Here is a 13,474-nt window from a genome sequence, read left to right on the forward strand (position 1 = left end):
CAGCCCGTCATTGTTAGGAGACGGCATTAGTCAAAGCCACCAAAATGCCACGCATCTTCTTTAACGAGTGGTAGCAGACAAATAATTGTCGATCAGACCTTTTATGACCTGGCAGCTGTTCCTAATGTGGCTTCAAATTCTTTACCAAGGTGGATGAATGGGAACATTTGTGATGGATTGCAGGAATTGTACTGTGGCTGTTTAATGTTAGGTTAATGTGTCATTGGTGACAGACAATGCATAAATTTTACAGATTCATTGTAGAAGGGTTCAATTAATAAATTAAAGGAATAAGGTTATGAATTATATTGTACAAATAATTGATTTATAAAATGAGGTTTTTTTTAACCCATGAATTGTTTAAGTTGTGATCTTTGTGTAAAATGGGTGAGAGCAAGTTGGCAGCTTCAGCTTTTTATTTTTTGTACCAGTCCCAATTTTTTTTCAGATTTCAGTGGAGCAAGCATAACAGAGGTAAGACCTTGCCATCAGATTGGTTCAGGTGTCTCACTGAGGACGGAGGTACCTGATGCCATCATAAGTTAAAAATCACCCCTGATATCTAAAACTTCATCCAATCAAGACATACACAGTTTTACAGTTTGGAGTAAGATGCATCTCTTGATGCATCGATGGATGCCCTTGCGAATGGAAAGTTGTCTCAAGTGGTGTTCCACAGGGCTCGGTGTTGGGACCCTTGCTGTTTGTGTTATATATTAACGATTTGGACGTGAACGTGGGGGGCACGATTGGGAAATTTGCAGATGACACAAAGATTGGCCGAGTAGTGGATAGTGTAGAGGATAGCCATAAACTCCAAAACGATGTAGATGGGTTGGTGGAGTGGGCGGTAAAGTGGCAGATGGATTTTAACAGAGAAGTGCGAGGTCATACATTTAGGGAGGTCAAACAGTTACAGGGATTACACAATAAATGGGAATATACCAAGAGGGGTAGATGAAGTGAAAGATCTTGGCGTACAAGTACACAGGTCTCTGAAGGCAGCAGTTCAAGTAGACAAGGTTGTAAAGAAGGCATATGGAATGCTCTCCTTCATTGGCAGAGATATAGAATATAAAAGTAAGGATATAATGTTGGAATTGTGTAAAACACTGGTGAGGCCACAGCTGGAGTATTGTGTGCAGTTCTGGTCGCCACATTACAGGAAGGACGTAATAGCTCTGGAGAGAGTGCAGAGGAGGTTTACAAGAATGTTGCCAGAGTTAGAAAAGTGTAGCTATGAGGAGAGATTGGATAGGTTGGGGTTATTTTCCTTAGAACAAAGAAGGCTGAGAGGTGACTTGATTGAGGTGTACAAAATTATGAGGGGAATAGACAGAGTGGACAGGATACAATTGTTTCCCTTGGTGGGGAATTCTAGAACCAGGGGACATAGATTCAAGATAAGCGGCAGAAGGTGTAGAGGGGACATGAGGAAGAACTTTTTTTTTTTACGCAGAGGGTAGTGGGTGTCTGGAATTCGCTGCCCAAGTTGGTGGTAGAGGCAGAAACTTTAAACTCTTTTAAAAAGTACCTGGATCTGCACTTAAAGTGCTGTAAGCTGCAGGGCTATGGGCCGGGTGCAGGAAGGTGGATAAGAAAGGGTACCTGGGTGTGCTCGGGCTGGCATGAACAAGATGAGCTGAATGGCCTCCTTCTGTGCTGTAACTTTTCTATGGTTCTACTTCCATCATGAGCTTGCTCAAATCCAGATTTACTAAGCAGCAATTACAGTAGATTGACAAATGCTCTCATGTATTCTGCTTGCAGAAGTGAAATTATGATATGGTTTGTGGATTTTTGGGGCTTTTTCTCCATTTGTTTACTTTCTATAATTTGGTTTTGATGTTTTTACCTGCATCACTTTCACTCTACAAAATAGGGTTATGTTTCCTGGGAGTTTCTCTGGCTTTCCCACCATAGTTTTGGCAGATGTTTGGAGGAAACCCCATTTGTGATTGTAAATGGGCTTTCTGCCAAAGTTTAAGTGATGGAATGGGATAAACACCGAAGAGATTCATCCGCCATTAATTCCAGTAGTTGCTGTAGGGACGTTCGAGACAATTCAGTGCCCACATACCACATCACCTCCAATGTGCCAGCTCAGCCTCCAGTCAACTGAGAAAAAGAGTATTTGAGGACCAAGATCTCAAACCCGAGACTAAGATCATGGTCTACTGGGCCAGTGATCTCCATGGTTCTATATGCTTTGAAGCCTTGGACAACCTACAACAGACACCTCAAAATACCATCAGCGGTGCCTTCGCTAGATCCTCCAAATCCAGTGGCAAGAAAGGCGGTCCAACAGCAGCATCCTCCCTCAAGCCAATATGCCCAACATCGAGGTGCTAATCATTGAAAACCAGCTCCACTGGGCAGGATATGCCCTCATTTGCCTGACACCAGACTTCTGACCCAACTGCTTTACTTAGAACTTGGTCACAGGTAGAGACTCCCAGGAGAATAGTAGGAACACTTAGGGTTATCCTGAAAGCATCCCTGAAGAGGTCAAACATACCTGCCAACGCATGGGAGACCCTGGGCAGAATTTTCTGTTTGCCGGTCAGGTGGGCCCGACCGACTCGGTGGAGGGCCGGCAGCTGATTGCAACTGCTGAAATGGGCCGCACCGCCATGTTCCGCTTAAGGCCCACCCAGCGGGTTAGCGACTCCTGTGGAGAACGGGAAAATAGTTGCGGGGGTGGGCGGCCTCAGACTGCCGGTTCCAATGGGGAGCCAGCAGCCTGTGTAAAAGAGTGGCCAGACAGCCTGCTTGAGGCAGTGCACCATGGCCACTCGGGGAGCGAGGGAGGGAGGTCTGCATGCACAAAAGCATGAGCAGGAGGAGGGAGGCCACCGTGCCCTCCGATTCTCTGATGCATGACTTGCTGCCCTCCTCCAAGAAGTATCCATCCATCGGCACCTGCTGCATCCGGAGGATGGGAGGAGGAGGGCCCCCATGTCACCAGCCAGGCGTGGGAGGAGCTGGGTGACACTGTCAGTGCCCATGAGGATATGCAGCGCACTGGCCCCAGTGCCGAAAAAGATTCAATGATTTGCTGCACTCTGGATGGGTGAGTACCATGTCGGCCTTGGCCATTTGACCCAGAAGGTAGCCTTAGCATTTGAGCCCCCTCCCCCAGGCCTTGCTGTTGTTACGGCATAGGGCATTTGGCGCACGCTGGGTGGGCAAACAGGTACTGACCATGCTTACATCAGCCTTAGTGGTTGAGGAGAAGAAGGGTTCTCCCCACAGCATATGTTTGTGTTTGTGGCATTTGAGTAGTCTGGGGGCAACCTGCAAGGGAGGCAGCTAGACACATACTCAGAACTCCAACACATGTCATATTGATGGTGATGAGATGGTGCAAGGGGTGCCTCAAGGTGTTGTGGCCAAGTGCCATCTGCTGGCATCGGCACCGCACCTAGTTGCGTCTCCTTGCCATGGGCGCTAAGACCCGTGTGTTATTCAAAGTGATGGACGCTGAATGTGTCCAAGGTGTCCGTTGGGGGAGGGGGTTGGGACCAGCTGTACTATCTTCTGGGGACTGATCACCAGTAGTGTGGACAGGATCCGCTGGAGGCCTCAGATGGACCACTGTGGTTGGGGTGCGGCGTGCGCGTGCAGAGTACACGAGCGATCAGCCCCAATAAATCCTCTTCTGTTTTGCAGGCAAAAAGTCGGCACAATTCACGGGAGCGCCAGAGGACTGGAGGTGGGCTCCTCCAGCACCTGACAACGTTTGAAGAGCAGGCTGTGGAGCTGGGCAGGAAGCAGGAAGCCAGGGTGGCCGGGGGCGGCGAGGCTGGGGTCCAGCGGCCAGGTATTTGAGGTCCACAGTCCCATCCGCTCTGTCTGCCCACCATCCTGCTGCATTAATGCTGCAACACTGCTCATTCACAGACTGAGACACTCTGACGTGTGGGTCATACACAAAGGTTCCTCATCCCCTTGAGGATTCGCATCTCCACCACCTTCCAAAGTCACCTTATGCCATTTGCAACCACTATCCCCATGGCCTAACATGCCAATGGATCGCTGCTGCACAGCCAAAGACTTATTCCATCTTAGAGGGTTTGGGACCTCCTGCACCCTATCTGCCAATGTGTCCCACATTACTTTGTCCAAAAGGTCCTCAGCACCTCAGCTGTGAACCTCATGGCACTCAACTTAGATAAATGCCACCACGTTACTCATCCCTGTGCCAAGGGGAAATGTTTCCTTCTGCCCACCCGGTCTATGCCCCTCCTTACGGAATGAAGGGCAATAATGTGACCTCTCAATCTCCTGTGATCCACGGCAAATGTCGCAAGTGTTTGGGATGTTTCCTCAGCCCCGCAACTATCCAGGCCAGCATGCATCCAGGTCAGGTAGCTCTGCACTTTCCCCACTCCAATGGTACATAACATGCCATGTGGCATTCCTGAGGCCATCTGACCAGCCTGTCTGCATGTGCGTTTAATGGTTGGGGCTCCTCTTGACCCTTTTCCACCTCACCAATGTTCGTCTCATTAGGGTCTTGAAGGGTGAACGCCTTATGAGGCTGGTGGGGAAAGGGATGAAAGGTTGAATTGACTGTGCGCTAACTGATGCACTCTCCTTGTTGTTAATTTCAGCATCACCACCATATCGCTGTGCCCATAGACACCGCAGACCCCCTTCCACACCTGAGGTCCAACATGTGCAACTTGTGGCACATCGTTTCAGCCAGCCAGGCACCAGCGCAGACACAAACACCTCGGTGGGGAATTTACCATCAGCTAGTGTCCTTGGTCACAGTGGAGAGGGCACTTCACAATCGCTGGAGGAGATGGTAGGGGCAGAGAGTGCCGATGGTGCCAGCAGCCAGAGAGCTGCAGGGGATAAGGCACATGCTGAGTCTGGCTGATGTCGTGCCTCTGGATTTGTCACCAATGCAGCAGCTGCAGAACAAGCGGCAGGAAGCTCGTTTGCATCTGGCAGGGTTGCATGAGGGTGTGCTTCAGTTGCTCTCTGCGATGGAGGAGTCCAGGCAGAGTGCACGTGAAGGCATGAACCTCAGGGCAGTGCTTCAGGCTTCCTCCACTGAGAGATTGGCGACTCTCATGGAGAAGGGGTTCGGTCAGATGGAAAACCTTCTGATTGGGTTACGCTCTGACCTGCAAGCCCTCACAGCGGTACTGGCCACGGGTGGTCATTCCCAATGTGGGAGATGTTGTGGGCACCAAGCGTCAGCACTCAGTGCCCATGCATCTGCAGTGAGCAGGGAGGTCGAAAGGGACCTCACGTTGGCGCAGCAGCTGCCTGTCGTCGCTGCGAACTCCTCTCAGGGTGCTCCAGATGAGGGCAGCAGCTCCTCCACCCATCTGCCAGTCAACGTTGCTTCCGTTGAGACTGCAACAACTGGGGAGGTGCCAGTTCTGGAACTGGCCACTCCCTCCCAGGCAGGGCCATCACAGGCTCCACGGGCCAGAGGATGCCCGCCAAGGTCATCGACGCCAACAGGACAGCAGAGTCAGCAGGCAGCCTCACAAGCCACTCTGACCAATGGGGCGGCACCTAGACGTAGCACCCACAAACATAAGCATAAGGCACGTTAGGCACTCCCCGGGTATGTCACTGGTGATTTTGTGTTGGCCTTAGAATAGGGAACAAAATTCTCCTTATTGGAATGGAGAAGTCTGTGTACTTTTTTTGGACATAATAAAGTCCACTTTTCTGACCATGGCTGAGGGTGTTTCCTTTGTGGTGCATTTTTCTTTTTCACAGACATATCATGAGTGTTTGAGTGGACATTGATGTTTCTGTACTAAGCCCTTAGTTTCAGCTGATAAGGTGGAAGATGTAGCATCTAAGTGCCATGTGTGGAAGTGCCAGGCAATGCTGGTCCTGCTGATCCATGTGTGTGGAGCTAGCTGAAGGTTCTTTGGATTAAATTGTCCCAGGTGTCCCTGCCTCCTTGGTGTAATAGCGGGTCAGTGTGCTGCCCCTCACCATCGCCCTGTGCTTCCTCATCCTCTGAGGCACTGCTGGATTCATCATATGCAGCCTCATCCAGAGCGTCAAGGTCTTCATCGTCAACTGCATCCCCCCCTTTCCAGCACAAGATTGTGCAGAGCGCAGCAGACTACCACTATCAGAGATACGCGATCTGGAGGGTACTGGAGTGCGCCCCGAGTGGTCCAGGCAACGGAAGCGCATCTTGAGAAGACCAATGGCTCTCCACCACAGCCCTTGTGGTGCCCTGGCTCCTATTGTAGCGCTGCTCAGCTTCTGTTCTTGGACGGCGGAGAGGCATCATGAGCCACCTTCACAGGGGATAGTCCTCGTCACCCAGCAGCCAACCATCCAGCCAAGCCGGAGCACTGAAGAGCCCTGGCACCTGGGAGTGTCTGGGAATGTAGGCGTCGTGGGAGGTGCCTGGGTACCTTGCACAGGCTTGTAGAATCAGCATCCTGTGACCACACACTATCTGCATGTTCATGGAGTGGAAGCCCTTCCTGTTGACAAAGGCACCAGGCTCACCTGCTGGCACCTTGATGGCCACATGTGTGCAGTCTATTGTACCCTGGACACGGGGAAAGCCAGCAATGGCCACAAAGCCTCTGGTTCGCTGTGCCTGACTTGCCTGGTCGCAGCAGAAGCAGATGAAGGTCAATGCCCATCGGAACAGAGTGTCTGTAACCTGCTTGACACAAGTGTGGACAGCTGATTGGGAGACATTGCAAAGATCACCCACCAAGCCCTGGAAGGAGCCAGAGGCATAGAATTGGAGGGCAACTGTGAGCTTCAGAGCCGCTGGCATGGGGTGTCCACCCACACAATTAGGGGAGATCTCAGGGCCAATCATCTGACAGATATAGTTGACTGTCTCCCTTGAGAGTCGGAGCCTCCTTCGGCACTGCACCTCAGTCATATTGAGGTAGCTGCTTCGCCGCCTGTATACCCTGGCAGCAGGATATTGGCATCTTCTGCGGCCCCTTCCACCTTGGACAACCTCTTGGCTCTGCGCCCCTTGTGCCTGCGCCTGGCCTCCCAAAGGTGGCTCCCCTGGAGGCTGATTGTCCAGTCCTGGCCTCCTCCTTATTCTATCCCTCCCTTCCTCCTCAGGGGAGATGCCTCCAGTGGAGAGGTCAGAACCCACATCCCCAGGCTAAATGGAGTCTCTTGATGTGTTTGGTGCCTTCCCGGATGAGCCGTCTCCATTTTGGTCAGTCACAAGCCAGGGGCCAGAATTTTCTGGCTGACGTGCAGGTGGCAGAACCCACGCATCAGCGCTTAAAATGTCGCGCGAGCGTGCCGACGTCAGCACGCAGCATCGCGAAAGCTGCAGGCCTGAGAAAAATTACTGTCTGCAGACTGGTTTCAAAGTACACAAAAAGCTCATGGAAAATCGGTGAGAACTGCTAACGATCAAACAGGCAACTTTAAAACACTTTCAGCAATTAAAACTTTTCGTGGAAAACATGAACAACCCCTGAGTCCACATATCCCGCCAGTGCATGAGTTTTATTAAAAAATCTCCTCCCCGACTGCCCATTGGGCCCATGTGCCAACCCGAAATTCGCACGGGCCCCTCAAAATCCTGGATAATTGGCAAGTTAAGGGCCTTAACAAGGCCTTCAATTAATGACGGGCGAGTGCCTCGCTGCTGAGCGCACCCGCCGACTGAAATATCGCGATGCTGCATGCTGATGTCGGCACGCTCGCGCGACATTTTAAGCGCTGATGCGTGGGCTCTGCCACCTGCACGTCAGCCAGAAAATTCTGGCCCCTGGCTTGTGACTGACCAAAATGGAGACGGCTCATCCGGGAAGGCACCAAACACATCAAGAGACTTCATTAGGCATGTGCAGAGGCACAATCAAGGTGTTGGAGGGAATGCACAAGCCTCCAAACAACCTATCTACCCAACTCTTCAAACACCTGCTGCCCCACATGTGGCAGAGTCTGTGGATCGTACGTTGGGCTTATTAACTATATCAGAACCTATCAAACCAGAGTTTGACAAACAAGTCAGCCTGTTATCCTTGATCCCAAGGGACTGCCTAAGGAAGAAAGGAGATATATATGGAACTACAGTTGGAACAAAGGCTCAGAAGAACCAGGAAGAAAGGGTGAAAATACTTTGGGAAAGTTTCCATGCAGCCAATGGACAGCTGTGTCTACGTACATGGGCAGTCATAGTATGGGTGTATGATCTTCGCATATGTGCCTTAGGGTGAAATCAAGGCACCTATTCTGGGAGAGAAGGGGAAAGAGATACTTCTTTTGTTAGGACTTTTATTAATTTCTCCTCAGATAGTATTTGGAAAAAAATCTAAAATATTTGATTTTAACTCAAGGTGAAGTATATTTACAGACATTCAGAAAAAGATTGATTAGCATATTAGTGAGGAAGACAGTGAAGGTTTTTCCACAAAGGCTGAAGCCAATAGACAATTCATTACCCTGTAGTGATAATCAACACTTTGCTTGGGATGTTCTTGGTGGCAGGGTTCAGGAGGGGTTGTCGGACCTCAGCCCTTCCCTTTGGTTATGCAAATAGGATAAAACATAGACAGAAACACACATTACATTACATTACAAGTCCAATTTGTAAACAGCAAATTTCTAGGGTAGGCTTTCAGCCAGACTCAGAGGAATGATATTTATGGAGAGGTTGGGAGGGTGAGGTTCCACCTATGTATAATAAAAGCAAAATACTGCAGATGCTGAAAACCTGGAATAAAAATAGAAAATGCTGGAAAAACTCAACAGGTCTGGCAGCATCTGTTAAGACAGAAACAGAGTTAACGTTTTGAGTCTGTAGGACTCTTCTTCAGATTATTATTATTACTGGAGGTTCTGCCTGTCTAGTGGGGAGTGGGCGGAGAAAGAGACCAATGATTATGAGAGCTGGCGGGAGGTTGACAATAGGACTAAAGGAAGCCAAAGGCTTCTTCAAAGGGCTGGGATCCATCTGTTTTTATGTTCCACGAACCATCTCCTGGCAGGATTGACTAGATATGGATGCTGTAACTACTCCCCTCCTCAGGCCTAAATTTTGGTTTGAGTCTTGATGAAGTTACCTAGTTCTAATCTACATATTTAAAGCAAAACCCTGCTGCCTTCCTACCCCAAAAAAGCAAGTTAATAATGAGACCCAGGGGAATCATAGTGAGTTAAACTGGTGCCCTTATTTTAACTACCCTCCTGTCTAGTTTCTGCCAGGTGAGGGAGTTAACATTGAGAGCCTTGTCTCACTAAAATGATTGCCTCTGTATTTGCTGCAGTAACAGAAAGGCACATGCAATGGTATGTGGAAAAGACAATGGCCTAGAATTTGCAGTCAGCAACTTACCATTCATTCCCCTGATATCTCCCCACAGATTTTTGAGTGGCAACTTGATGCCATCAGACATCTGATCCTACTCAGCATCCTCTAGAACATAGACAGAAACACACATTACATTACATTATAAGTCCAGTTTGTAAACAGCAAATTTCTAGGGTAGGCTTTCAGCCAGACTCAGAGGAATGATATTTATGGAGAGGTTGAGAGGGTGAGGTTCCACCTATGTATATCTATCTAGAGGGGATTTGTGGCATGTGAGTGCAGGGTAAGAAGCAGAATGACTCTTCAACGAATCAGTTTGAAGGATCCTCACCTTTATTGTCTGTAAATACACTTCATCTTAAATCTAAAATATTTGATTTTAACTCTTTTCCAAATACTATTTGGTAGATAGAGTAAAATGTGGGAAAATGTGAGGTTATCCACTTTGGTTGGAAGAATAGAAAAGCAAAACATTATTTTAATGGAGAGGGATTGCAGAATGCTGCAGTAGAGGGATCTGGGTGTCATCGTATATGAAACACAAAAACATTAGAGTGCATTCAGTTTTCTGCACCTCGGAAAGGATATACTGATCTTGGAGGGGGTGAAGTGGACATTTACCAGAGGCATACGGGTGCGAAAATGGTTTAATTGTGAGGACAAGTTGCATAAACTAGGCTTGTATTCTGTTGAGTACAGAAGATTAAAAGGTGATCTAATTGAGCTGATTAAGGTGATTAAAGAATTTTATAGGATAGAAGGAAAGAAACTATTACCTGGAGTTCATATCCAGGGAGCATAACCTTAAAATAAGGGCCATGAAGTTCAAGACTGATGTCAGGAGATACTTCTTAACAAAAAAGATAGCTCCAGATTTCCACTTTCTCCCTCAAAAAGCTATTGAGGCTAGGTCAATTGAAAAATTCAAAATGGAGATAGATAGTTTTGCTAGGTAAGCGTAGTAAGGGACATGGAGCAACAGTAAGCAATGAACATCAATTGCTACATCGCTGCAGGAGTTCCTCAGGGTAGTGTCCTAGGCCCAATCATCTTCAGCTGCTTCATCAATGACCTTACGTTCAATATAAAATCAGAAGTGTTATCGCTTCTCGGCCTTTTGGCTAAGATCAAGTGTAGTATCTGTTCCCAAAAAAAAATAAAATCAGAAGTGGGGAGGTTCACAGGTGATTGCAATATTCAATACCATTTGCAACTTCTCAGATAATGCAGTAGTTTGTGTCCTCATACAGCAAGACTTGGAAAGCATTCAGGCTTGGGCTGATAAGTAGCAAGTAACATTCACACCACACAAGTGCCACACAATGACCATCTCCAGCAACAGAGAATCCAATCATCTGCCCTTGACATTCAACAGCATTACCATCACTGTATTCCCCAACTTGGGAACATCCTGGGGTTTACTATTGACAAGAAATCTAACTGGGCCAGCAATATACATACTATGGAGAAGGAACTATGCAGGAATTCTGCAGTGAGCAACTCAGCTCCAGATTCCCCAAAACCTGTCCCCCAACCACAAGGCACAAATCAGGAGTGTAATGGAATACTCTCCACTGGCCTGGATGAGTGCAGCTCGAATGGACAAAGCAGCCACATGATTGGCACCCCACCCACCACTTTACTCATTCACTCCGTCCATCACCAGAGATGCAGGGCAGCAACTCACCAAGGTTTCATCGACAGCACCTTCCAAACCTGTGACATCTACCACCTGGAAGGACAGGGGTAGCAGATGTATGGTAACACCACCACTTGCAAGTTCCCCTCCAAGTGATACACCATCTGGATTTGGAACAATATCGCCTTGCCTTCAATGCCACTGGGTCAAAATCCTGGAGCACCCTCCCCAACAGCACTATGGATGTACCTACACCACGTGGACTGCAGCAGTAAATGATGGCAGCTCACCACCAACTTTTCAAGGGCAATTAAGGATGAGCAATAAAAGCTGGCCTTGCCAGCTCCGTCCACATCCCTTGAATAAATAATTTTTAAAAGTGAATAAACAGAGTTGAGGTACAGATCAACTAAGAGCTAATCAAATGATGAAGCAGTATGAAGGGGCTGAATGGCTTACTGCTGTCCCTATGTTCATATTTACCTTCTGAAATTTCATGGGAAAAAAAATCAATTTTCAAGTGTAAGTATTTTACCCTTCAGGAACTATAAGAACCAAGACTAATTGTAACATCCCTGGCCACCCTGGTTGCAATTAGCTGACTCAGCACAGATCAGATCTGTCTTAGATTCTATTGAATAGTTGCAGTAGCTATTGAAGAAACTGAGATTAAGAAACAAAAGACGAATCAGCAAGTGAAAGCAAGAAAGTTCAAAAATCTTTATAAGCAGAATGCTGAGCTAAAACAAAATATAGAAAATAAATTTCGCAGTGATTCCTATTAATTCTTCAAGTTGATACAGGTGCTGAATCGACACTTAACTGAGGGCAGCTGCCTGCAGGGCACATGCATCAAAATTCATTTGCTGAAAAGAATGAGCGGATTTACTGAGATGTGGCCCAATGCCCACTTTTGTGCCAGCCATGGGCCTCCCAGTTAGGCTGTGCACTGCTTGCACAGTGTCGATTCTAAACCCAGGAATGAGTCTGGAATACCAAATCGAATGTCAAGACAATAGAAAATGAGCACCAGCAAATGAGAACCAAAGCACGTACCTAAACATGAAGCGAATGCTCCAGTATAAGGTAATGTGTACGTATACTAACTAATTGTGAAAGCAGTTCAAGTGTCCAAGGGATAATTTTCTTCCTCCCTCTCCCATTATCCTAATGTCAACTGGCTTATACTTGCTTCATTTCATTTAAATTGACTGAATGTACCCCAAATACATACTCACCCTTCATAGGGCCTTGATCTGGGAACAGGGGTGGAAATTCAGATGACTGAGCTCTACAGCAACAGTATTGGCCACTGGCTGTAAGGTAAAAACAAAAGCCTGAGGGCCTCCAAAGATAGTGTCAAATATCTTTTTCCTAGCTTAATTTTCTTGCTATTTGGCTGTTCTCAGGTCCTGTATGAATGGGGCTGGATGACAAAACTACTGCCCCGTTCTCCTTGACCATTGCTGCAATTCACCTGGTGCGCTGAGACCCAAATGAAATGGTGGGTGACACCACTGCATCCCTCCCTTTACATTGGAGACCCATGTTCACTCCATTCCAGGTGTTCTCCCCATTACTTTCTATCTAGCCTTACATAATTAACACTAGTCAGGTGTTCGAATCAACTGAAGTAAAACAGGTCCAATCAGACAATCACAGTGCCACAGATCCTAATTCATCTAGCACATGTGCTTCATTTTGCAACCTAGCCTTGGCAATCAGTGGCTTAAGTAGTTGTATTCAACACTATTGTGATGATAAAATACAGAGTAAATGTGAACCTAATGAATGAAGCACATCTGTAATAAGGTGCAACTAGTCAGAACTGACGAGTACTTGATATCCTAAGGTAGAAACTGTTAAACCTTCACAGCCAACACAACAGTTTATAGTTGGACAAAATGGTAAATTCCAAGACATAAAAACTGAACAATGTACTGCTTTGAACAGCATTAATTTAAATGCTTGATTCATTACACCAGGGAAGTTTTACAGTGTTCCATATGTAACAACATCATAAACCCTTCTTTATTTTGTTATATATTACAGAGGGTGGAAATATTAGCTCCATGTCAAGGTGGATGTACAGCAGTTTATGAACAAAACTACAAAGTGCTTTTGGTTATGGCCAATACATAAAAACAAAGTTCGGGAATAAAAGCTGAAAATACTGGACTGGTCTGGCAGAATCTTTGGAGAAAGACACAGAGTTAACGGGCAGGAATTTTAGGTTGGCGGGCGTGCAGGATCGGTGAGTCTGGGATCGGCTGGGGAACGGGCTGCCAACCGCAATCAGCCCCCAACCACAAATTCATGCTGGCTGGCCAATTAACGGCCAGCGTGAAGCGCGTGCGCTGAAAGGCTCAGCGCTGCCAGGTGGGGGTGGGAGGGCTGAAGTCAGTGTGGGCACAAGGGAGTGCTCACAGAAAGCTCCATGAAGGCAAAGAGCTGCCTCAGGGAGCTGAAGACCTGAACAACCTAAAATAAAGGTCACAGAAACCGGAATAAAAGTGTCCAAGTTTCATAATCAGTCA

General features: G+C 47.4%; 1 pseudogene; it reads left to right on the forward strand.

Moving 5' to 3' along the window:
- The first annotated feature begins 10,399 nt into the window (after positions 1–10,399).
- On the forward strand, positions 10,400–10,507 carry LOC144680122 (U2 spliceosomal RNA; annotated as a pseudogene).
- Positions 10,508–13,474: the final 2,967 nt, after the last annotated feature.

This window comes from Cetorhinus maximus, chromosome 4 (genome assembly GCF_964194155.1).
Source record: "Cetorhinus maximus chromosome 4, sCetMax3.hap1.1, whole genome shotgun sequence".
NCBI lineage: Eukaryota > Metazoa > Chordata > Chondrichthyes > Lamniformes > Cetorhinidae > Cetorhinus > Cetorhinus maximus.